The sequence below is a fragment of the Phyllobates terribilis genome, unplaced genomic scaffold (assembly GCF_046119375.1).
Source record: "Phyllobates terribilis strain yellow unplaced genomic scaffold, ASM4611937v1 Scaffold_2__4_contigs__length_985480577, whole genome shotgun sequence".
Taxonomy (NCBI): Eukaryota; Metazoa; Chordata; class Amphibia; order Anura; family Dendrobatidae; genus Phyllobates; species Phyllobates terribilis.
In genome coordinates, this window is record NW_027362762.1 from 612,845,010 (window position 1) to 612,870,879 (window position 25,870).

The 25,870-nt window shown below is 49.1% G+C and overlaps 1 long non-coding RNA gene across 1 annotated transcript in view; it reads left to right on the top strand.

Moving 5' to 3' along the window:
• LOC141252885 (uncharacterized) overlaps positions 1–25,410 on the top strand; it is a 91,110-nt gene extending 65,700 nt beyond the window's left edge. Inside the window, exons 2-3 of the long non-coding RNA XR_012314146.1 lie at positions 24,215–24,303; positions 24,387–25,410. This is a non-coding gene — a long non-coding RNA (uncharacterized lncRNA). The remainder of the gene's footprint in view (positions 1–24,214; positions 24,304–24,386) is intronic.
• The last annotated feature ends 460 nt before the right edge of the window (positions 25,411–25,870 follow it).

Consider the following 25,870-nt stretch of genomic DNA (forward strand, 5'->3'; position numbering starts at 1 on the left):
GGGCTTGGCCATTCCTTAATTGCGGTGATCTTATCAGGGTCGGGAGCCACTCCGTCAGCACTCACCACGTGTCCCAGGTACTGCACCTTTGGCTTCAGGAGGTGACACTTAGAGGGTTTCACCTTCAGGCCATAACTTGCCAGGGCTTCGAACACTTCCGCCAGGTGTTTCAGGTGGTCCTCATAAGTCTTGGAATATACGAAGACATCGTCCAGGTACAGCAGGACCGTCTCGAAGTTTCTGTGTCCCAGACAGCACTCCATTAATCGTTGGAAGGTTCCTGGTGCATTGCAGAGTCCGAACGGCATACAAGTAAACTCGCTAAGTCCCATCGGGGTGGTGAATGCGGTCTTCTCCCGGTCCGCCTCTGCTACAGGAACCTGCCAGTACCAGCTAGTGAGATCCAAGGTAGAGAAGAAGTTAGCAGATTTTAAAGCAGCCAAAGACTCCTCTATCCTTGGTAAGGGGTACGCATCCTTGTGTGTGATTCGGTTGATTTTCCGGTAATCTACACACATTCTCATGGTGTTGTCTTTCTTTTTGACTAAGACTAGTGGGGCTGCCCAGGGGCTACAGCTATCCTTGATTACCCCAGCCTCCTTCATGTCTCTAAGCATCCCCTTGGCGTGTTGGTAGTGCGCAGGGGGTACGGGTCGATACCTCTCTTTTATGGGAGGATGGTCTCCCGTGGGGATGTGGTGTTCCACCCCCTTGACTCGCCCGAAGTCTAACGGGTGTTTACTAAACACTCTCTCGTACTCTTGAACCACCCGATAGACTCCCTGTTTCTGATGGGAGGGAGTGGAGTCAGTACCCAAATGTAGTTGCTGACACCAATCCTCCATTATTTTCTTAGAGCCGTTACCTTCCTCCGGGTGAGATGGAGGCAAGGGTTCCACAGACTGTATAGAATTTTGGTTGATGGTGTATAATTTGGCTAGCGTGGCATACCGGGGTAGGTACACTTCCCTCTTCCCGATATTTATTATGCGAACGGGCACCCTCCCATGGCGTACATCAACCACCCCCCGGGCTGTCAAAATGGTGGGCCTACTGTCTGAATAGGCTGGTTCTACCATTGCTTGGTAATCTCTACCTCTCAGACCAATAGCTGCCCGACACCAAATCATCATTTCACTTTTCGGGGGCATGGCAATAGGGAAAGGGTCACACATTCTTACGCTACCAATCTCACCGCCGGAGAGTTCCACCTGTTGCCGTCGCATCAGTGCCCGGATCTCTTTCTGGAGCACTCGCTGCTGGCCGGAGCTGGCGTTCTTGGCAACCTGCTGTAAAATGAAAATCACCTCTGCAAGACAATTTTCAATCACATTAGTTCCTAGAGTTATCTTTGGGTGACTCTCACGCTTGTCAATGTCTACAATGATCAGTCCCTGTGCTGCCAGTTCGACTCTACCGATTTTAATGGTCATCTCTTTAAATCCGATCTGCGGCACGGGTTGACCATTGCTGGCGATGATACTCAAGTCGTCGTCAGGGTAGCGGGTTATATCCGAGTCATTCCAGTACTGCTTGAAGAGCACGTACGGGATGGTGGTGACCTGTGACCCGGTGTCAAGTAGGGCACTCATAGGAATGCCATCAAGTACTACAGGCAAGACTGGACGTCCTCCCACATATCTGTCGCGCCAGTTCGATGGGCCTGGTGATCTTTTTCCTGGGGGTTGGCCCTCTACCCCAGGTTGTGCCAGTTTAAAGGACAGTACCTTGCCATATGTCCGGGTTGATTGCAGCGGCGGCAGATGGGTTGTCCGTCCTCGTTGTATCGGTCGCTGGGTCTTCCTCTGGCCGGTGGGATCCTCCTTGGTCGACGCCACGGGATGTCCTCCGGTCCGGATGCCAGCTGGATCTTCCCTGGAGCAGAAACCTGTAACGACTGCACAGTTCGGGTTAGCGCAGCAACGCTTTTAGCTAGCTCTTGGATCTGATGGTGCAGGTCTGGAGCCGGGTCATTGTTCAAAGCCTGCGCATCAGCCCCCACAGGCCCTGCCGACAAGGGCGCCGCCTCCTGGTGGTAAGTGATAGCTGGGCGCCTGTGGGTCACAACGCCACCCGGTGCCGGTTCTCGGAGCACCCGGATGGCTCTGTCCTTGAACTGTGCAAAGTCCAGATGAGGATCCTGTAAGGCTATGGCCCGCAACTGGGTTCGGTGGACATTGCAATATAGTCCCTCTATAAATTGTTCGGTCAACAGCCTGTCCTCGTTTCCCACGCTGTCGGGGTCGGTCTGCTTAATGGCTCTCAGGGCCTCTTGTAGGTTTAGTGCATAGTCCCTTATACTCTCATGTGCTCGCTGCTTGCACCCATAGAATTTAAGCTTAATCTCGGCTGAGGTGCGGGTATCAAAGGTGTCCCTCAGCCGGGTTAGTATCCCTGCGACAGTCCTCCTCCCAGGTGGCCAGGACTTTACCTCCCTTTGGGCTGCCCCGGTTAGTTGGGTTACCAGGATGCTCACTTTTTGCTCTTCTGTGAGGGGGTACACCTGGAAGAGGCTATCCAGCTTTTCTCTAAAGTCATTCAGGGTATGTGACTCCCCTGAGTATTGGGGTAGCCAGGCTGCTCCCGGGATATAGGGCATGGTGAAAGGCATGACTGCAGGAGCGCTGGCGCTGGCGGGGGTTGAGGCAGTGAAGCTCTCCTCCGTATCCGACATCTTCCTCCCCCCAGTGGACCGTGGCCTACCTTGCGATGATCCTCTTCCATAGGCCGCGGCTCCGCAGTGGATCGTCAGGGTCGAGGACCTTCCGTCGCGCTCCTGTGATGTCGGCGTCTGCTGGGCTCCTTCCAGGACCTTACGCAACGTCCGGACGTGAGGCGGGGCTTCAGTTCTCGCGCGCCTTCGGAGTCCACGCCCCTCTTCTTCCCGCGCGGCGTCTTCAAGATGGCGTCCAACGGCGGGAAAACTCCACGGATGGCGGGAAGAAGGCAGAAGATGGCACCGGATGGCGGGAAAACTTCGCGGATGGCGGGAAGAAGGCAAAAGATGGCGCCGGATGGCGGGAAACTTCACCACTAGTAAGTTTGAACGGTCTTTTTCAGGCACGCAGTACCCGGTGGTTGCGGGCACGAAATCCTGCCGACTACGCCAAAAGTTGACGCGCCCCTGGGCCTTCTGTGTCGTGCGGCATCGCATGCACGGGGGCTTACCCGGAGCCAGATCAGATGGGGGTAGTAGTCTTGTGGCGGTGACCCGGTCCGTGCCCAGGGAGTCAAACTAAGTGGCGAGTCTATTAGCAGTAGATGTTGGATGACTACGCCACCCGTTGAATGCAGCTTTGGAGCTGCCGCTGCAGGGCAGACCGCTGAGGCCGGTGGAAGGATGGTGCAGCGGGGATGGTATAACCCCCAACGGGAGGGGTATGGCCTCAGGGCAGCCGACGTGGATGATGGGGGTAGCAGGAACCACTCAGAGACGATGCGTGTAGTTCAGGGTCTTTACTGGTGACAAAGATAGACCCTCCCGGAGTACTTGCTAGCGATCGGGGCCTGGTCAGTCCTTGAGCAGATGGGATCTCCCCTGGCCAGGCGGAGTTGTAGGCCTTCCCAGCTAACTGTACTCTTCTGGCTACCTTGCTAGAGGCGGGTAAAAGTAGCCCACGTTCCTGAGTGTACCGTGTGGTGCTCACCCGTATGGCCGGTGACTCGGGGCCTTCTAATGGCTTCCGCTCCACGATGGCGGTGCTGGTCCCACGCGTGTGACCGTGCTTTCGGGTTTCTGGGCCAGAGGACCTGCAATCCCCTGCCGGTCGGTTTCTGCTGCTGGGTAAGGATTAGTCCCCACAGCCTCGGACTCCGGGTCCGGTGATAACTTCTCAGTCAGGGCGAGCTCTGCAGCTGCCAGCCCCTGACTCCTTGTAGCACTGCTCCCACAGAGCTCCTGTTGTTTCTTCCTATGCTGCTTCTCTTCTCTACTCTTGTTCTCTCTCTCTCTCTAACCCTGCCTCAGCCCCAGGTTTATATAGGGGAAGTTCTTCCCCTCCCAGGACTGGGCAGGAGGTGTGGCATGCATAAGATCCCTGACCAAGAGACCTCCCACCTGCTCTCAGACATAATATTGCTATTATTGTGGAGACCAGACCCCTGGGGTGCCACAGATAGATAGATAGATAGATAGATAGATAGATAGATAGATAGATAGATAGCCATATGGATGGATAGCTGGAGGGATAGCTGGAGTTATAGATAGATAGATAGATAGATAGATAGATAGATAGAGGGATGGATGGATAGATAGAGGGATAAATGAAAGGATAGATGAACGGATAGATGGAGGGATAGATAGATGGATAGATGGAGGGATGGATAAATAGATGAATACATGGAGGGATAGATAGAGTGTGATAGACAGATGACAGCTACAGACAGCAAATAGTACATTGCACATATCACACATATAGTTCACACATTGTACAGAGAGCACATAATAATCACCTACAATATTAGCATTAGTTACCTTCCTGTGACAGAGATGAGCAGTAGTACTTTCACTTTCTCACTTTCTCCAGCTCGGGGCCCAGGAATCGGATCCTATGCAGGGCAGGTACCCCTCCCCCTCCTCTCTCTGGTGAAGACGGCAGAAGACAGGACAGAGGAGGGGAGATTGCCCCCTGCAGTCTGGAGCCGGTGCAGGATGGGAGCACTGCAGCATACAAGTGAGTTTTGATAGGTGTGTGCCCCTGCTTCTAGGGGGGCAGCTGCCCCCCCTGCCCCTCGCTGGCTACGGCCATGATTCACACACAGCGTTTTTGCGGATCCTTTTTTTGCAGTAAAATGCAGTGACTCTGGGCATCCCAGCAAAGTCAATGGGCTTCAAGATATGACATTCAGACACATCGTTTTGTGAGGATCCATTTTTGGGCTCAAAAACGGATCCTCACAAAGAATGAGCATGTCAGTTTGTGCAGCGTTTTTCTAATCTGCTTTTGCTATTGAAAACATTATCTATGAGCTCAAAAACCTTTCAGGTGATGTGTTTTTTTTAAAAAGATAATCTGCTTTTGCAGCTGAAAAACATATCCTCAAAAAACGCAGCAAAAACGCTGTGTGTGAATGTAGCCTTAGATCAGGAATAGAACAGCCATTTATAGGACATTTCATAACTTTCCCAAATTCCTATGAAAACATATTCAGCACATTCTGCATTGAACTACTGTACCCAATTTATTATATATTTTAGGAGTCGGAGTCGGTCCATTTTATACCGACTCAGACTCAGACTCCGACTCCACCAAAATGAGCACCGACTCCGACTCCACGACTCCGACTCCACAGCCCTGCCTGTAGGTTACTATTCTTCACAGCTGTTTTAAATAGTGGGTCTGTAGGTTATTATTCTTCACAGTGACCACATGTGAATAGCTTCACTGACACACTGCAACAAACTGTAAATGGAGGCCAATATTTTCTACGTTCACTACAAATTTCTGGATTTTTATCGCTGTAATATGGAAAATATCTGGCTGTATTCGGCAGTGCTAATAAGCAAATGGAGCAGAAAAATGGTGTACTCTGGATTGCTTTTTTTAAGATAAAAAAATTAGCCCTGGCCCCTGATACCTGGGGCTATGTCTACGGATATCTGTAACAGCAGGATCAGTCAGAACGTGCAATGGACCATCTTGTGCTGTATGCACTGCAGTCTGCCACATACCCTGCCTGCCTTGCTTTTTAAGCAAATAACCTGGATTAAGATAAAAAAAATTAGCCCTGGCCCCTGATATCTGGGGCTATGTCTACAAATATCTGTAACAACAGCAGCAGCAGACAGAACATGCAATGGACCCTCTTGTTCTGTATCCACTGCAGTCTGCCGCAAACCCTGCCTGCCTAACTCCTGCTATCACCACTGAATATATGCAGCTGGATTAGTCCTCAGAAGGACTGTTAGTTCAGATGGATATATAGATATGCTGTGGAATACTTTTATTAACTATAAACAAGCAAATCTCTCCCTGACTCAGCAGTAGCTCTCCCTTCTCTGCCCGTTTCCGGAGTAGACTGTGGTGCGCCTAGCGTCACCGGGTCTTAAATAGACTATCACTGTAATGCCCACAACCAACATGGCTACGACATTACATTGTGTGGCAAGCAATCCCTGCAAGCAATCCCTGCATGTTCATTGGCTCTCTAAAGAGCGCCAAACATGCAGGGCGGGGACCCGAGCTCCCGCCCGAGCAACCCGGAAATACTAGTTGAGCGCCGAGCTTGTCGAGCTCCGTGATGCTCAGGCGAGTACCGAGTAGTGGCGAGCGCGTTCGCTCATCACTAGTGTTGAGCATTCCGATACTGAAATATCGGGTATCGGCCGATATTCGCGGTATCGGAATTCCGATACTTAATTCCGATACTATTGCAATATCGTATACCGGAATCGGAAGTTCCCATAATGCAATGAGACATTTTCATTTTATTCAGCCAATGAGGATCCTAAGAAGTGTGGGCACATCCTGTTAGGCATGTAGGCATCTTAACTAATGGCATGGCTGTGATTGGCTGCTGAAATGATGTCATGATGCACTATAAAAGCCACCGCCGCCATTTTGAGCTCACTCTGCTGTGAATTCAGTTAGGGATAGGACGCTGTTGTTCTGAGGGACAGTTTTAGCTACCTATTTGCTCTATACTGCTTTACCCAAGCTACTTTCTAAATCACTGTGCCTTGCAGTGCTAGTGCACAGTTCCCTGTGCTGTTCACCGCTATCTGCAAGGTCTGTGTGTGTGAGTGCAGCTCACCCTGTAGTGTGTGCTTCAGCCAAGTCTGGTTGTAGTGCACTCAGTGTGTGTCACTGCCTCATACATTGTCCTTTTTTGCCAATTCATAATTTTTCCTGATATCTCCTATTAGTGTGGTGGTTCCATCTGTATTCAGCTAAATTGGTTCCAAACACACTATATAGGAGTAGATAGAGAAATTTTTTTCCGTCTTGCAGCACTAGTGCACAGTGCTCTGCATCTGTACTGTTCACCGCTGTCTGCAAGGTCTGGTGTGTGAGTGCAGCTCACCCTGTAGTGTGTGCTTCAACCCCGTCTGGTTGTAGTGCACTCAGTGTGTGTCACTGCCTCATACATTGTCCTTTATTGCCAATTCATAATTTTTCCTGATATCTCCTATTAGTGTGGTGGTTCCATCTGTATTCAGCTAAATTGGTTCCAAACACACTATATAGGAGTAGATAGAGAAATTTTTTTCCGTCTTGCAGCACTAGTGCACAGTGCTCTGCATCTGTACTGTTCACCGCTGTCTGCAAGGTCTGGTGTGTGAGTGCAGCTCACCCTGTAGTGTGTGCTTCAACCCCGTCTGGTTGTAGTGCACTCAGTGTGTGTCACTGCCTCATACATTGTCCTTTATTGCCAATTCATAATTTTTCCTGATATCTCCTATTAGTGTGGTGGTTCCATCTGTATTCAGCTAAATTGGTTCCAAACACACTATATAGGAGTAGATAGAGAATTTTTTTTCCGTCTTGCAGCACTAGTGCACAGTGCTCTGCATCTGTACTGTTCACCGCTGTCTGCAAGGTCTGGTGTGTGAGTGCAGCTCACCCTGTAGTGTGTGCTTCAACCCCGTCTGGTTGTAGTGCACTCAGTGTGTGTCACTGCCTCATACATTGTCCTTTATTGCCAATTCATAATTTTTCCTGATATCTCCTATTAGTGTGGTGGTTCCATCCATATTCAGCTAAATTGATTCCAAACACACTATATAGGAGTAGATAGAGGAGCCTTTCTGCAGCATTGGGCCCTGCAGCCCCAGCCAGATTAGTATTAGCCTATTTTTTGCAGCCTCATCTATTGCATTGTAGGTTACCTTCCTACATTGTAATAGCTACAAAAAGTTTGTGATACTATCGTTATTACATCTTTAGGCACATCCAGTGTCTTTTTGTGACAAAAAAAACCTAAATAAAGTTCACCAAACACTCCACTTTACAGTTGTGTAGGCCACATTAGCTCATATTAAAGTCTAGTCCACACTTTATAAAATTAGTGTTTCTTATACCTGTTAGCAGCTGTTCAGGAATAAGCACACTAAGCCCTTAGTACTTTTCTGCCTATCTTTATCAGTCTACCAAGATGAAGAAGGCAGGGAGTAAGGCATGTGGTCGTGGTCGTGGGCGTGGGCGTGGAGTTTCTGCAGGGAGAGGACGTGAGGATTCTGTGCCTGCAGGGAGAGGACGTGGGGATTCTGTGCCTGCTGCGGGCACCAGTGACTCAGCATCCCCCAGTTTTACCAGGGAACAGTCCTTTATGCGCAGCTTTGTAGGAGCTAGCCGTACCCCACTGCTGCGCGAGGACCAAATTGAAGCCGTTGTCGGATGGATGGCAGCTAACGCATCGACTTCAATTAGTTCCAGATCCTCTCAGGTCCTGAGCACTGAAGAGCACCCATCTGTCTCTTCACCACCTGCCAAATTGCCCAGGCAGTCAGAGAGCCCTGGACAGGAGCCATCTCTACTTCTGTTCTCTGAATCTCTTGGCTTGGAAAGAGGGGGCCAGCCAAGCAGAATTCGAGAATTTGAAGAAGAGGTAGTATGCAGTGATGCGCAACCGTTTTGTCTCTCTGAATCTGAAGAGGCGGGTGGGCCAGTGCCTATGGTCAGCAGCACACCTCAGTACGCATCTGATGATGAGACTCAGGTGCCACTTTCTGGTGCGTACTGTGCTGTCGAGACTACCCAGGAGAAGCAGTTGTTTGAAGAGGGTGGTGTAGATGATGAGGTCCTTGACCCATCATGGCGTGAGGGACAGGAAGGTGGTGGGAGCAGCTCTGAGGAAGAGATTCCCCGAACGGCCCAAAAAGGAGGGAGAGGGAGGGGGCAGACTTGGTTGCCTGTAGCCTCCACTTCGGCACCCATTAGGAGCATGGCTCTTCCAAAATCCAAAGCGGGCGCTCCCAAGACTTGCAGTGCCTGGTCCTTTTTTGACACAGTTGCAGATGACATTTGCTTTGTCAAATGCAAGCTGTGTAATCAGAAGGTGAAAAGAGGGAAAAGTGTCAGCAACCTCAATACCACAAATATGTGGAAACATGTGCGGACCAAGCACGTGGTGGAGTTACACAAACACACTGAAGACCTAGGCCAACCTACAGCGCCACCTACCACCTCTTCAGCTCGTGTTGTAGCCTCTTCCTCCAGCTCACACACAGCTGGTTCGGCTTCCTCACAGGATCGCCATGGAAGAATCTCTGGCACTGTTGTACAGAGACACAGTGTAATTCCACCCACAGCACCACTTTCCCAGTCATCCTCACACTCCCAGGCCAGTCTACAGCCATCGTTAGCACAGGCATGGGAGAAAAGGCGCCCATACTCGGCAAACCACCCCCGAGCACAGGCTCTGAATGCTGGCATTGCTAAACTACTGGCCCTTGAAATGCTATCATTCAGGCTGGTGGAGACTGACACATTCCGTAACTTTATGGCATTGGCAGTCCCACAATACAACGTGCCCAGCCGCTTTTATTTCAGCAGGCAAGCCGTCCCTGCCCTGCAACATCATGTGGAGGGAAAAATTAAACATGCGCTACAAAACGCCGTCAGTAGCAAGGTCCACCTGACCACTGATGCGTGGACCAGTAAGCATGGACAGGGACGATACCTTTCCCTCACTGCCCATTGGGTAAATGTTGTGGAGCCGGGTACAGATCTTGAGAGTGGCGCTGTACGTGTTCTGCCAACTCCAAGGATTGCAGGAATCCAGTCTGTACACATTGACTCCTCCTCATACTCCAGTTCCTCTGAATCAGCGCTGCAGGAGCCGTCACGGTCTACCTCCACATCGACCCGTGAACGGTTACCTGTTATGATGACCGATATGAGCACAGCCGTGGCCAAACGTCAACAGGCCGTATTAAAATTAATTTCTTTGGGGAATCGAAGCCACACAGCGCAGGAGCTCTGGAATGCCATCAAGCAGCAGAGTGACGTGTGGTTTGTGCCAGCGAATCTCCAGCCAGGCATGGTAGTGTGTGACAATGGCCGAAATCTGGTGGCAGCTCTGGGCCTAGGCAACCTCACTCACATCCCATGTCTGGCACATGTGCTCAACTTGGTCGTGCAGAGTTTTTTGAGGGACTATCCGGATCTTGATGCACTGCTTCACAAGGTCCGCATAGAGTGCGCTCACTTGCGGCGTTCCAGCAATGCAAGATCACGCATTGCAGCTCTGCAGCGCCGATTATGTCTTCCGGAACATCGCATCATATGTGACCTACCCACCAGGTGGAATTCAACGTTACATATGTTGGAGAGGTTGTGTGAGCAGCAGGCAGCAGTAATGGAGTACCAGCTGCAGCAGGCGCAAACAAGTCGCAGTGCGCGCCGTTCACACTTCACCACCACTGAGTGGGCCTCTATGAAGGACATTTGCCACGTTTTGCGTGCCTTCGATTATTCCACGCGGATGGCGAGTGCAGATGATGCACTAGTCAGCATGACTATCCCCCTTATCTGCCTGCTTGAAAAAACACTGCAAGCACTAAGGGACGAGGTTTTGGAAGAGGTGCAGGATGAGGAGTCACAAATGCCATCTGCTTCTCTACAGTCTGCGCAACGTGGTTCCTCACAAAGGCCTAGGCAGGGGACACTTTGTGAGGAGGATGAGGAGGAGTCAATGGATGAGGAAGACATCTGTCCAGAGGAGGGAGGTACACAATGCTCTAGTAGTCAGTATCTAGAGCGAGGGTGGGGTGATGCAGAGCAGGCAGAGATCACGCCTCAAGCAGGGGACAGCGTTTCTTGGCCAGTTGGCAGTCTGCAGCACATGGTTGATTTCATGCTGCAGTGCTTCAGAAACGACCGCCGCATCGCCCACATTCTCAACACGGCTGATTATTGGGTGTCCACCCTCCTAGATCCTCGCTACCGGGACAACTTACAAAGCCTCATAACACCATTGAACCGGGAGCGTAAAATGCGGGAGTACCAAGACGCACTGGTGCATTCCATCATGTTCTCCATTCCAACCGAGAGCAGTGCTGCTAGTGCTTTACAAAGCAGCTCAGTGCGTCGAGGCAGTGGAGGAAGCTCTGCACAAAGAGGGAGCAGAAGCAGCGCCTCAGCACAAGGCAAGACCAGTATGGCCGAAATGTGGCAAAGTTTTGTGTCCCCGCCGCCACAAATGTCTACACCATCACAGACAGCTCCAGTCAGCAGGAGGCAACGTTTCCGTCAGATGGTGACAGACTACATGTCTTGCCCTCTTAGTGTACTCCCAGACGGCTCTTCTCCCTTCAAGTTTTGGGTCTGTAAGCTGGATACATGGCCAGAGCTTAGTCAGTATGCACTGGAGGTGCTAGCTTGCCCTGCTGCTAGTGTATTATCGGAACGCGTCTTTAGTGCCGCAGGTGGTGTACTAACAGACCGTCGCATGCGACTATCCTCCGATAACGTTGACCGGCTTACTTTTCTCAAAATGAACAAGGCCTGGATCTCTCATGAATTTGCCAGTCCTCTTCCAGAATAAATAATTGGTTGGCAACAGTATCCAGGTCTCCTGTTCTGTTCATGTTTCTACCACCTGAACTGTAATCCCTGAGCTCCAACACCGCCAGTTGGCGCTCGGAAGTGCCGTCTGCACAGTCAACACTTGCTGCCGTGTTATTGGGGTTCAGTAACGTCAGCTGTTCTCCTGCTGTGCGGACGGCAATTTCTCCTGATTTGTCCACATCCACTGTACTACACATTTTAAAGTTGCTCCAATTACTCCTCTGGCTCCTCTGTTTTCATTCTTATCCCTGGGCTCCAGCACCGCCAGTTGGCGCTCGGAAGTGCTGTCTGCACAGTCAACACTTGCTACCATGTTATTGGGGTTCAGTAACGTCAGCTGTTCCCCTGCTGTGCGGACGGCAATTTCTCCTGCTCTGTCCACATTCTCACTACTACAGATTTTAAAGTTGCTCCAATTACACCTCTGGCTCCTCTGTTTTCAGTATTATCCCTGAGCTCCAACACCGCCAGTTGGCGCACGGAAGTGCCGTCTGCACAGTCAACACTTGCTGCCGTGTTATTGGGGTTCAGTAACGTCAGCTGTTCTCCTGCTGTGCGGACGGCAATTTCTCCTGCTTTGTCCAAATCCACTGTACTACACATTTTAAAGTTGCTCGAATTACACCTCTGGCTCCTCTGTTTTCATTCTTATCCCTGGGCTCCAGCACCGCCAGTTGGCGCTCGGAAGTGCCGTCTGCACAGTCAACACTTGCTACCATGTTATTGGGGTTCAGTAACGTCAGCTGTTCCCCTGCTGTGTTCACGGCAATTTCTCCTGCTCTGTCCATATTCACTGTGCTACTTATTTAAAACTTGCTCCAATTACACCTCTGGCTCCTCCGTTTTTAGTATTTACCCTGGGCTCCAACACCGCCAGTTGGCGCTCGGAAGTGCTGTCTGCACAGTCAACACTTGCTGCCGTGTTATTGGGGTTCAGTAACGTCAGCTGTTCCCCTGCTGTGCGGACGGCAATTTCTCCTGCTCTGTCCACATTCTCACTACTACAGATTTTAAAGTTGCTCCAATTACACCTCTGGCTCCTCTGTTTTCATTCTTATCCCTGGGCTCCAGCACCGCCAGTTGGCGCTCGGAAGTGCTGTCTGCACAGTCAACACTTGCTACCATGTTATTGGGGTTCAGTAACGTCAGCTGTTCCCCTGCTGTGCGGACGGCAATTTCTCCTGCTCTGTCCACATTCTCACTACTACAGATTTTAAAGTTGCTCCAATTACACCTCTGGCTCCTCTGTTTTCAGTATTATCCCTGAGCTCCAACACCGCCAGTTGGCGCACGGAAGTGCCGTCTGCACAGTCAACACTTGCTGCCGTGTTATTGGGGTTCAGTAACGTCAGCTGTTCTCCTGCTGTGCGGACGGCAATTTCTCCTGCTTTGTCCAAATCCACTGTACTACACATTTTAAAGTTGCTCGAATTACACCTCTGGCTCCTCTGTTTTCATTCTTATCCCTGGGCTCCAGCACCGCCAGTTGGCGCTCGGAAGTGCCGTCTGCACAGTCAACACTTGCTACCATGTTATTGGGGTTCAGTAACGTCAGCTGTTCCCCTGCTGTGTTCACGGCAATTTCTCCTGCTCTGTCCATATTCACTGTGCTACTTATTTAAAACTTGCTCCAATTACACCTCTGGCTCCTCCGTTTTTAGTATTTACCCTGGGCTCCAACACCGCCAGTTGGCGCTCGGAAGTGCTGTCTGCACAGTCAACACTTGCTGCCGTGTTATTGGGGTTCAGTAACGTCAGCTGTTCCCCTGCTGTGCGGACGGCAATTTCTCCTGCTCTGTCCACATTCTCACTACTACAGATTTTAAAGTTGCTCGAATTACACCTCTGGCTCCTCTGTTTTCATTCTTATCCCTGGGCTCCAGCACCGCCAGTTGGCGCTCGGAAGTGCTGTCTGCACAGTCAACACTTGCTACCATGTTATTGGGGTTCAGTAACGTCAGCTGTTCCCCTGCTGTGCGGACGGCAATTTCTCCTGCTCTGTCCACATTCTCACTACTACAGATTTTAAAGTTGCTCCAATTACACCTCTGGCTCCTCTGTTTTCAGTATTATCCCTGAGCTCCAACACCGCCAGTTGGCGCACGGAAGTGCCGTCTGCACAGTCAACACTTGCTGCCGTGTTATTGGGGTTCAGTAACGTCAGCTGTTCTCCTGCTGTGCGGACGGCAATTTCTCCTGCTTTGTCCAAATCCACTGTACTACACATTTTAAAGTTGCTCGAATTACACCTCTGGCTCCTCTGTTTTCATTCTTATCCCTGGGCTCCAGCACCGCCAGTTGGCGCTCGGAAGTGCCGTCTGCACAGTCAACACTTGCTACCATGTTATTGGGGTTCAGTAACGTCAGCTGTTCCCCTGCTGTGTTCACGGCAATTTCTCCTGCTCTGTCCATATTCACTGTGCTACTTATTTAAAACTTGCTCCAATTACACCTCTGGCTCCTCCGTTTTTAGTATTTACCCTGGGCTCCAATACCGCTAGTTGCTGCTCAGAAGTGCCGTCTGCACAGTCAACGCTTGCTCCAGTGTTATTGGGATTCAGTAACGTCAGCTGATCCCCAGCTGTGTGTCCGGCAAATTCTCCTGCTTTGTCCACATCCACTGTAGTACGGATTTAAAACCTCCTCCAAATACACCTCTGGCTCTTCTGTTTTTAGTATTTACCCTGGGCTCCAGCACCGCCAGCTGGTTCTCGGCAGTTCCATTGGCTCTTGTACCTTCTGCTACCCATCCGGGTTCCAGTACCGTCAGCTGGTTCTCGGCAGTGTCTTTGGCACGGGTACTCCCTCCTGCCCAGCCTGGTTCCAGCACGCCAGCTGTTTCCGGGTAGTGTCAACGTCACTTTGCCTCCAATGCGTTGTCCTGTCGTGTTGCGGTCGGGTTAGCCGACTCTATGGTGCCTGCAGTTTAGGTGACTCCTATGTGGGCTGCGGGATCTGGCAATGAAGGCTGGTTCCATAGTGCCAATAGGACAAGCACCCTCTGTAGGACTGTGGGTTTTGGTAACTGCGGCCGGCTCGCGGCCTTGAACTTTTTTTTTACATGGGTACCTTCTGCTACCCATCCGGGTTCCAGTACCGTCAGCTGGTTCTCGGCAGTGCCTTTGGATTAGGTGCCTCCTTCTCGGTATCCAAGTTCCACCAACGTCTGCTGGTCCTTGGTAGTGCTTTCTGGCACAGGTACCTCCTGCTTAGTAACCGAGTTCCAGTAACATCAGCTGGTCCTCGGTAGTTCCATTGGCTCTTGTACCTTCTGCTACCCATCCGGGTTCCAGTACCGTCAGCTGGTCCTCGGTAGTTCCATTTGCTCTTGTATCTTCTGCTACCCATCCGGGTTCCAGTACCGTCAGCTGGTCCTCGGTAGTTCCATTTGCTCTTGTATCTTCTGCTACCCATCCGGGTTCCAGTACCGTCAGCTGGTTCTCGGCAGTGCCTTTGGATTAGGTGCCTCCTTCTCGGTATCCAAGTTCCACCAACGTCTGCTGGTCCTTGGTAGTGCTTTCTGGCACAGGTACCTCCTGCTTAGTAACCGAGTTCCAGTAACATCAGCTGGTCCTCGGTAGTTCCATTGGCTCTTGTACCTTCTGCTACCCATCCGGGTTCCAGTACCGTCAGCTGGTCCTCGGTAGTTCCATTTGCTCTTGTATCTTCTGCTACCCATCCGGGTTCCAGTACCGTCAGCTGGTCCTCGGTAGTTCCATTTGCTCTTGTATCTTCTGCTACCCATCCGGGTTCCAGTACCGTCAGCTGGTTCTCGGCAGTGCCTTTGGATTAGGTGCCTCCTTCTCGGTATCCAAGTTCCACCAACGTCTGCTGGTCCTTGGTAGTGCTTTCTGGCACAGGTACCTCCTGCTTAGTAACCGAGTTCCAGTAACATCAGCTGGTCCTCGGTAGTTCCATTGGCTCTTGTACCTTCTGCTACCCATCCGGGTTCCAGTACCGTCAGCTGGTCCTCGGTAGTTCCATTTGCTCTTGTATCTTCTGCTACCCATCCGGGTTCCAGTACCGTCAGCTGGTTCTCGGCAGTGCCTTTTGATTAGGTGCCTCCTTCTCGGTATCCAAGTTCCACCAACGTCTGCTGGTCCTTGGTAGTGCTTTCTGGCACAGGTACCTCCTGCTTAGTAACCGAGTTCCAGTAACATCAGCTGGTCCTCGGTAGTTCCATTGGCTCTTGTACCTTCTGCTACCCATCCGGGTTCCAGTACCGTCAGCTGGTCCTCGGTAGTTCCATTTGCTCTTGTATCTTCTGCTACCCATCCGGGTTCCAGTACCGTCAGCTGGTTCTCGGCAGTGTCTTTGGCACGGGTACTCCCTCCTGCCCAGCCTGGTTCCAGCACGCCAGCTGTTTCCGGGTAGTGTCAACGTCACTTTGCCTCCAATGCGTTGTCCTGTCGTGTTGCGGTCGGGTTAGCCGACTCTATGGTGCCTGCAGTTTAGGTGACTCCTATGTGGGCTGCGGGATCTGGCAATGAAGGCTGGTTCCATAGTGCCAATAGGACAAGCACCCTCTGTAGGACTGTGGGTTTTGGTAACTGCGGCCGGCTCGCGGCCTTGAACTTTTTTTTTACATGGGTACCTTCTGCTACCCATCCGGGTTCCAGTACCGTCAGCTGGTTCTCGGCAGTGCCTTTGGATTAGGTGCCTCCTTCTCGGTATCCAAGTTCCACCAACGTCTGCTGGTCCTTGGTAGTGCTTTCTGGCACAGGTACCTCCTGCTTAGTAACCGAGTTCCAGTAACATCAGCTGGTCCTCGGTAGTTCCATTGGCTCTTGTACCTTCTGCTACCCATCCGGGTTCCAGTACCGTCAGCTGGTCCTCGGTAGTTCCATTTGCTCTTGTATCTTCTGCTACCCATCCGGGTTCCAGTACCGTCAGCTGGTTCTCGGCAGTGTCTTTGGCACGGGTACTCCCTCCTGCCCAGCCTGGTTCCAGCACGCCAGCTGTTTCCGGGTAGTGTCAACGTCACTTTGCCTCCAATGCGTTGTCCTGTCGTGTTGCGGTCGGGTTAGCCGACTCTATGGTGCCTGCAGTTTAGGTGACTCCTATGTGGGCTGCGGGATCTGGCAATGAAGGCTGGTTCCATAGTGCCAATAGGACAAGCACCCTCTGTAGGACTGTGGGTTTTGGTAACTGCGGCCGGCTCGCGGCCTTGAACTTTTTTTTTACATGGGTACCTTCTGCTACCCATCCGGGTTCCAGTACCGTCAGCTGGTTCTCGGCAGTGCCTTTGGATTAGGTGCCTCCTTCTCGGTATCCAAGTTCCACCAACGTCTGCTGGTCCTTGGTAGTGCTTTCTGGCACAGGTACCTCCTGCTTAGTAACCGAGTTCCAGTAACATCAGCTGGTCCTCGGTAGTTCCATTGGCTCTTGTACCTTCTGCTACCCATCCGGGTTCCAGTAACATCAGCTGGTCCTCGGTAGTTCCATTGGCTCTTGTACCTTCTGCTACCCATCCGGGTTCCAGTACCGTCAGCTGGTTCTCGGCAGTGCCTTTGGATTAGGTGCCTCCTTCTCGGTATCCAAGTTCCACCAACATCTGCTGGTCCTTGGTAGTGCTTTCTGGCACAGGTACCTCCTGCTTAGTAACCGAGTTCCAGTAACATCAGCTGGTCCTCGGTAGTTCCATTGGCTCTTGTACCTTCTGCTATCCATCCGGGTTCCAGTACCGTCAGCTGGTCCTCGGTAGTTCCTCAGCTTTCTTGTACCTTCTGCTACATTTCCAAGTTCAAGCTTTTTGAAATGGTTCTTGGTAATCACTCTGGATCTCCCTGACGAGGACCCTGAAGACGAGGACCCTGAAGACCAACCCTAAGAAGACGAGGACCCCGAAGACAATGACCCTGAAGACGAGGACCCTGAAGACCACCCCGAAGAAGACGAGGACCCTGAAGACCACCCCGAAGAAGACGAGGACCCCGAAGACGAGGACCCAGAAGACCAACCCGAAGAAGACGAGGACCCCGAAGACGAGGACCCCCGAAGACGACGACCCTGAAGACCACCCCGAAGAAGACCAAGAAGATGACCCTGAAGAAGTTGACCAAGAAGACAAAGAAGAGAAGACAAGCACCAAGATACAGAAAAACAAGAGACAGAAAACCAAGAAGCAGAAATACAAGAAGCTGCAGAACAAAAAGCGGAAGAACATTAAGCATAAGACTAAAAATCAGAGCAAAAGATAATATCTAAATTATAAGCAGAAGATGACTAAGCAGTGTATGGGGGTGAGTCCGTTCCTCCTCGTGGTGCCCCTGGAAAAGACCTGCTGCTGCAGGCCAAACTGAACGCGGACAAATCCTGTTGTAAATCTTTTGTGACGGGCAGAACGAAAGGTGTAATGTCCAACCTTTTATAGATAACAACTACAGGAATGCCTGTCACAAATAAGAATATGATGAAGAAGAAGAATATGAAGAAGATGAAGAAGTAGAATATGAAGAATGTAAAAAAAAGAATAATACGAAGAAGGTGAAGAAGAAGAAGGTGAAGAAGAAGTGGATGAAAAAGATGCTGAGGATGATGAAGGAGAAAGTGTGGGAGAAGTAAAAAAGAAGGTGAAGAGCATGGAAGTAGTGAAACATAAATATCTGACAAAATATAAAAATACTTAACATAGTTAATATTTCCGTAACTCAGAACATAATAAAAAAATATTAATTCCTGCTATTCCATTTGACTGGGCTAAACCTCTATGCCTTTATTGTCTCCCCCACCTCCCCCAATACATTCTACATTATTCTTAGTTGTTTTCCTTCATGTAGAAATAACCTACAAGGAAAGAAAGGGTTTATTTTAATTCCGATATTTATGTCCCATTGACTTGCATTGGTTTCCGGTATCGGAATCGGCGATATCCGATACTTTTTCGGTATCGGTCCGATCCAATCCGATCCGATATTTCCCGATATCGGAAGGTATCGCTCAACACTACTCATCACTAATTATTATATAAAAATGTCATTCTTAGCTTCACATGTTGGTATTATCAATTACTCATGAAATGCTTGATTGTGCACTATATCTGTTCTGTTGTTACTGCAATACTGGTCTGTTTTCTGCAGTTGTGTGTTAAGAAGTCAACATTAAAAACAACTCAAGTGAAAAATGAATTAATGTAAAATATTAAACAAGAGCATAAAGTATTGCAGGCAGATAGCTGAGGAAGAGGGGGTTGTGGTGACAGAGATGCAAGTAGAAAGATGAGAAAGAGAGGGGACACAGTATTCAAACATGCAGCTATCTGGAGACATTCAGTAAAGTGTGTGGTTCTTTTGCAAATTGATGTGGTGCCCAAGGATGTCAGATTAACAATGTCCTCCCGCATTTTCTCCTTAAAGGACTCAAATACAGGATTGCCTGGGCTAATTATAGGGGAACTTCCGCTAATTATATAGTGCCAGGGGCAGTAGAGACAGCAACGTGTGGAGAAAAAAATGAAAGAAAATAGCTACAAAATATAATGTGTTCATTGAGAGATCATTTCTGCAAAAGAAAAAAAGGAAGAACTCCTAAGCCAGGCTCAAGCCCTTCATTGTCAGAGATGCACGGTATAGGTTACTCTTTACTGACTCTTTCAGATATTTATATACAATATGTTCTTACCATTAAATATTTATGAAGTTGGTGAAGTAGAGAAGATAAATAGAGAATGTTAGAGAGACAGGGATATCATCTGGAAGAAAGGAAACAGGGAAACAATCTGCACGTTTTACAATGAACATACACATAACAACTGTTTACAAAAGCAGTATGGAATCTGATTTTTCAAAATTAATTGGCCTTTGTGAAATAAGTGATTAATCATTAAAACTGGACATGTCATAACATGTTTGTTGATTCCCAGTTATTATTAAAGGGAACATATCATGAGGATTTTATATCCAAACGAACGACATGTATGTACAGGCAGTTTCATGCTGATTAAATACATACCTTCATTGAAGAAATATGTTTTGCCATTTCTGAGAAATCATACATAAATGAGCTTCAAATGATGTGGGGTGGGACATTACACTTGCAGCTCTCCCGTTGTCCCTCCTTATTCCCCACCCACTACCTGCCTCCTGTCTAACTGAAAGGTAACTCTTGTTTCCATGGTCTGCCTCCGTGGTCTGCCGCCGTGGTCTGCCTCCGTGGTCTGCCTCAGAAACAGGAGTAAGGTGTCGGAATAGAGAGGGAAGGCAAGAGAGTTGCAAGTGCAATGTTCCACTCTGAAGCACTTGCAGCTCATTTACATATGGTTTTATCTCTGGATTTCAATAATGGTGTGCAGGAAGTGCGGGGAGGAGGAGAACAGACGTCTGTCCTCCTCCTCCTGTGCACTTGCTGTGGAAATTTCCGCTGCGGATTATCATTGCGGAAAAATCTGCAGCATGTTAATTATTTTTATGGAAACGCGGCGTAATTGCCGCCATTGACTTGCATTGAATCGCATAATATCCGCATGACTACATGTGCACATGTGGATATTAAGCGATTCAATGTGCGGATAGCACCCGGAGAAGAAGAGACTCTCCTCCCGACCTGGGTACCATAGTACCTGTAAAATAAGAATTAAAATAAAAAATAAACATTATACTCACCTTCTGATGGCTCGCGGTCTTCCCTCCGGTGCGTTCTGGCTCCCCGGTGGCTCGTGATGGTGTAAAAGGACCTTCCATTTAGTCATGTGACAGGTCACGCAAAAGCTGACGTCGGCAGTCACATGACCTGTCACATGACTAAATGACGTCATGGAAGGTCCTTTTACACGACCGCGAGCCGCCCAAGACATCAGACGCACCTGAGAAGGAGACCGGGGGCCATCGGAAGGTGAGTATAATGTTTTTTTTTATTTTCTACCATTTTTATTCTTTTTTTAACTAAAAAAAGTTGCATGGATTTATATAATGTGACCAAGTTGACAAGCACTTTCCAAGTGATGCTAAAATCACTTGGAAAGCGCTTGACAACCCGCATGCAAAAATGCATGCAAAAACGCATGACAAACGCTTCTACCTGGCAGGAAAAACGCATGTAAAATACGCATGTGTTTTTCATGCCAGGGAGATGCAGAAAAAATCAGCAGCATTTCTGCATCGTGGGCACTTAGTCTCAGTCTTGCTTCTTCCTCTGATTTGAAAATAAAAGGTACCGTATTTTTCGGACTATAAGACGCACCGGACCATAAGACGCACTTAGGTTTTAGAGGAGGAGAATAGAAAAAAAAATTAAGCAAAAGATGTGGTCATGATGCACTGTTAAGGGGGAGGGCGTCTGCTGCTAAAACTTTTATAGTCGTAATGTCCCCCAATTCTGTTAATATCCCCCATCCTGGTATATATAGCCCCCCTCTTTCTATTATACATGGCCCCCATCCCCATCCTGGTATGCATGGCACCCCTGATCTCCATCCTGGTATGCATGGCACCCCTGATCTCCATCCTGGTATGCATGGCACCCCTCAGTCCCAGTATGCATGGCACCCATCCATCCTGGTATGCATGGCACCCCTCGATCCCGGTATGCATGGCACCCCTGATCTCCATCCTGGTATGCAAGTCACCCCTCATCCTGGTATGCAAGGCACCCCTCATCCTGGTATGCCTGGCACGCCTCCATCCTGGTATGCATGGAACCCCTCCATCCTGGTATGCATGGTACCTCTCCATTCTGGTATGCATGGCACCCCTGATCTCCATCCTGGTATACAAGGTACCCCTCATCCTTACCCTGGTATACATGGCCCTCGGTGCTCAGTGAGTAATTCTGAAATACTCAGGCAGGAGCCCGAGTCCCCGCCCTGCATGTTTGGCACTGATTAGACAGCGAATTAACATACAGGGATTGCCTGCCAGTCACTGTAATGCCGCAGTCAGGTTGGTTGTGGCATTACAGTGGCCGCATAGCGTCATCGGGTCTATATTAGATCCGGGACCCTATACTAGTCACAGTCTACCGGTCGAACAGGCACAGTAGGGAGAGGTGCTAGTGATTGAGGGAGAGAATTGGCGGTTGTTTTAGTGAGGTATTACACAGCATTACAAATCTACACTAACAGTTCCTCTAAGGACTAATTCTGATGCATATCAATCCTGGGGATAGCAGGAGTTAGGCAGGCAGAGTTTGTGGAGAGCGTATACAACAGAACAGGGTCCACTGCACGTTCTGTCTGCTGCTGTTACTCATATCCATAGCCCTAGATATCAGGGATAATATTCTTTTTGCTCTTAATCCTGATTTTGTTGAAAAGCACTTTAAGGCTGTGTGCCCACGATGCGTTTTTTAAGCGTTTCCGCAGCGCCAAAAATGCTGCAGAAAAGCTTAAAAAATGCATGGTAGAAGGTCTGCCATGTTCCCCAATGATAATCCGCATGTGCTGTGCACATGCTGCGGAAATTTCCGCTGCGGATTATCATTGCGGAAAAAAATGCAGCACTACCAATTATTTTGCAGAAGCGCTGCGTTTTCGCCGCCATTGACTTGCATTGGAACGCTTGGATTCCGCATCACTGCATCTGTACATGTGGAATCCAAGTGTTTCAATATGCGGATGGTACCCAGGTGTGGAGGACAGGAGACTCTCCTCCGGACCCGGGTACCATAGAACCTGTAAAAAAAAGAATAAAATAAAAAATAAATATTATATTTACCTTCTGATGGCCCGCGGTAAGCTTGTCTTCGCTTGCCGGCAGCTTTCGGTGGACTGAAGGACCTGCGCTGACGGCAGGTCATGTGACGGCAGGTCCTTCAGTGTAGTGCACCGCAAGCTGCCGGCAGCCAGGACGGAGCGAATCAAGACTCCGGGGGCCATTGGAAGGTAAGTATAGATTTATTTTTGTATTTTTTACCATTCTTTGGGGGTCACACTATATAAATCCATGCCGGTTGCATGGATTTATATAGTATGACTAAGTTGTTAAGCACTTTCCAATTGATGCTAAAATCACTTGGAAAGCGCTTGTCAACCCGCATGCAGAAATGCATGTGAAGAACGCTTCACTTCCACTTGTCCCTGGCAGGAAAACGCATGTACAATCCGCATGTACAATCCGCATGTACAAACCGCATGTACAATCCGCATGTACAAACCGCATGTACAATCCGCATGTACAATCCGCATGTACAATCCGCATGCGTTTTTTCTGCCAGGGAGATGCAGAAATGCTCAGGAAAAATCCGGAGCATTTCTGCATCGTGGCCACATAGCCTTATACACCATTTTAACTGCTCTATTTGCTTGTTAGCAGCATACAGCCAGATTTGGCTGATTTTATTCACATTACTGTATTGTGGAAGCAGAGAAACTTATCCATCATCAGACGTGATCCGATATTACTGCGGTGATAATCCTGACATTTTTAGGAATGTGACAAATACTACTTTATTTAAAGTCTGCCAGTTCTCTGTTGAAAACCTATTCACACTTGGTCGCTGACCAATACCATATCTTGTTACCTGTGACTGTAGGAAAAAATCCACATACTCACATGGACGTTCATTTAGACTGCCGATTCCTGCAACTATAGGTCTACCAGGAGGGTTAATTAGTGATTTGTGCACCTTTGGTACAAGATAGAAAGTTGGTACAACTGGATGAGATGTTGACAGGAAATCTTTTTCATTCTTATCAATCACTCCATTCCAAAAGGCCTCCATAATCAAGTTGTTCAGTTTTTTCTGAAACACAATATTCGGATCAGAAGGAAGTTTTACATAGAAATCATTATTGTTCATTACTGGTAATGAGTTTGAAATCGTATGTACGTGATACTGTACATTTATTATAGATTCTTGAAGTTTTGAGAGTACCAACAAGTATGCTATTGGTTTCTTTGGATGTAGAATCCCTCTATACTTGTATTGTTCACGACCTGGGTTTTGACGCTGTTTCCACCTTCCAAGAAAAAATCTCGGAGGTAAAACCACACATAACAAGTTCCTCCTAGACCTACTGGCCTTTACACTTAGACAGGATTATTTTGTCTTTGACCGGACCTTCTACAGGCAGATCTCTGGAGCGGTGATGGGTGCGCATTGTGTGCCCTCCTTTGCCAACCTACTTCTAGGTTGGTGGGAGGAAACACACATGTACCCGACTTGTCGGTTCCGTGAGTCTGCCTGTGGCTGGTTCCGATACTGTACATAGACGATATTTTGTTTCTGTGGACTGGGTCAGAAGAGACCTGTCATGAATTTATCAGTGAATTGAATACTAATCTGTTCAATATACGTCTCACCTGGCAGATTTCCAGAAGTGTTATGGAATTTTTAGATGTCAAATTGACTCGAAGTGGGGACCAGATCCACATAAATCTGCATCGTAAGACAACTGCAACGAACGGTCTGTTGCATTTTAATAGTTTACACCCACAACAGCTTAAGGAAAGTATCCCGGTGGGACAGTTCCTGAGGGTTAAGCGAAATTGTAGTTTGAATTCAGATTTTATCTCACAGGCAGCAGATTTGACGGAACATTTTCGCACCCGTGGTTATCCTAAGAGAGTCATCAGCAAAGCATTCATCAGAGCAAATCAACAAGACAGGAGGGACCTACTGAAACCAAAAAACAAAAAAAATGGTAATAAGGATAAAATTCGGGTCATTACCAAGTGTAATAATCAGTGGCATGACATTAGGTTTCTATTAAATAAAAACTGGAGCATACTATATTCTGATCCTAAGCTCCAATGCATTGTTCCCCACAGATCGCTACTAACTGCGAGAAGAGCCAGGTATCTACGCGACAATCTAACAAGAAGTCACTACACAAGAGCTTCTACGAGAACAGGAATAGGTACGTCTCTTCATGGATCCTTTCCTTGTGGGAACTGTTCAATCTGCCAGTTTATGCCAGTAACAAGTATCTTTGTCAAATAGGCCACAAATAAAGAATATGTCTTAAAGAACTACATCAATTGCCGTACAAGTAACGTGCTATATGTCCTTACATGCCCTTGTGGAAAGAACTACATAGGACAATCGTCGCAAGAACTACGCAAAAGGATACAGTACCATTTTTCAGATATTGCTTTGGCGGAGAAATACCGAAGGAAAGGAAAGACCATCGCTACTGTCTCCGAACACTATTTGGCGTGTCATAACCGTCGATTGTCAGGCACAAGGATTGAGGGACTGGAACAGGTCATTCAAAATATCAGAGGGGGCAATGTATCATACCCATTCCTACTAAGTGAATCGCGCTGGATTTTTAAATTGAACAGCGTAGCACCAAATGGGATAAATGAAAATCTCCCATTTACAAGGTTTTATAAACGATAAGTAATTTTTGGATGTATGTATATGACTCGCCCCCTGGGCCGTGGGGCACGCGGATCCGGACGATAGGGGAACGATGGGGGTAGTAGTGGCGGCCCGGTCCCGTGGCTCAGGGTGATCAGACCAATGGTAGCCTGCTACGTACCGACGATAAAGTCCGACTACGCCACCCGTGGATTGCGGTTGTTAGGAACCGCCGCTGCAAGGCAGTCCGCTGGGGCTGATGACGTGTGCAGCTGGCATGGTGTGACTCCCCACGGGAAGAGTGCGGCCCCAGGGCAGTGTAGTGGATGTTGGGAGTGATGGTAGTGAGAGTCCTGGTGCTGATAGTGCTGGAGGAGCGAAAGAGCACACAGACAACGTACTGCAGTCCAATGTCGTTTACTCACAGTTCAGGTACTCCAGGTCACTTCTGTACAGGTAGTGACCGCCCGAGCCGTGCTGCGTCCACCAGGTGTGGGGCTCGGTCAACTCCCAGGCAGTTCAGGAGCATGGCACAGGACCCCCTTTAATCCTTTCTCTGGCCTGCCTCACCAGTGACCCACTTTTGTCCAGCTGCCGCAGACTTGTGCGGTTAAACGTGGGCCCCGTCCTCCGCTGTCCTATATGGTGCCTTCCTAGCAGGTTTGATGAGGTGTCGCACCAATAGATGATCACGACAACCGGTCTTTGGCTGAGGGTAGTTTCTCCTCCACCAACTTGGGATCCGGTACCCTTAATCTGCCTGACCCTTCACCCTGGATTCTCGTGGGTTCTTAGGGTCCCTTCCACCTTTTTGTTCCTGAGCCCTTCTGTTTCTCTGTCTCTTCTTCTCCCTTTCCGTTCCTTCCTGTTCCTTTCTCTTGGAGCTGGGCTCAGGAGGCACCACAGCTCCCCTTCACCTCTTCCTCGGCCTCTCACTAGGTCCTCCTGGAGTAGAGCTCCTACAGAGCCTCTACTCACTGTCTTCTCCTCTCTGGACAGAACCTAGATCTAAGATGGTGCCCACCTTTTATACCTCCCTCTGACCATGAGCCCAGGTGACCAGCAACCAATGGGCTCCTTCCTACGCTCAGGAACCAACCCCTATCTGCCCCTACAGCACT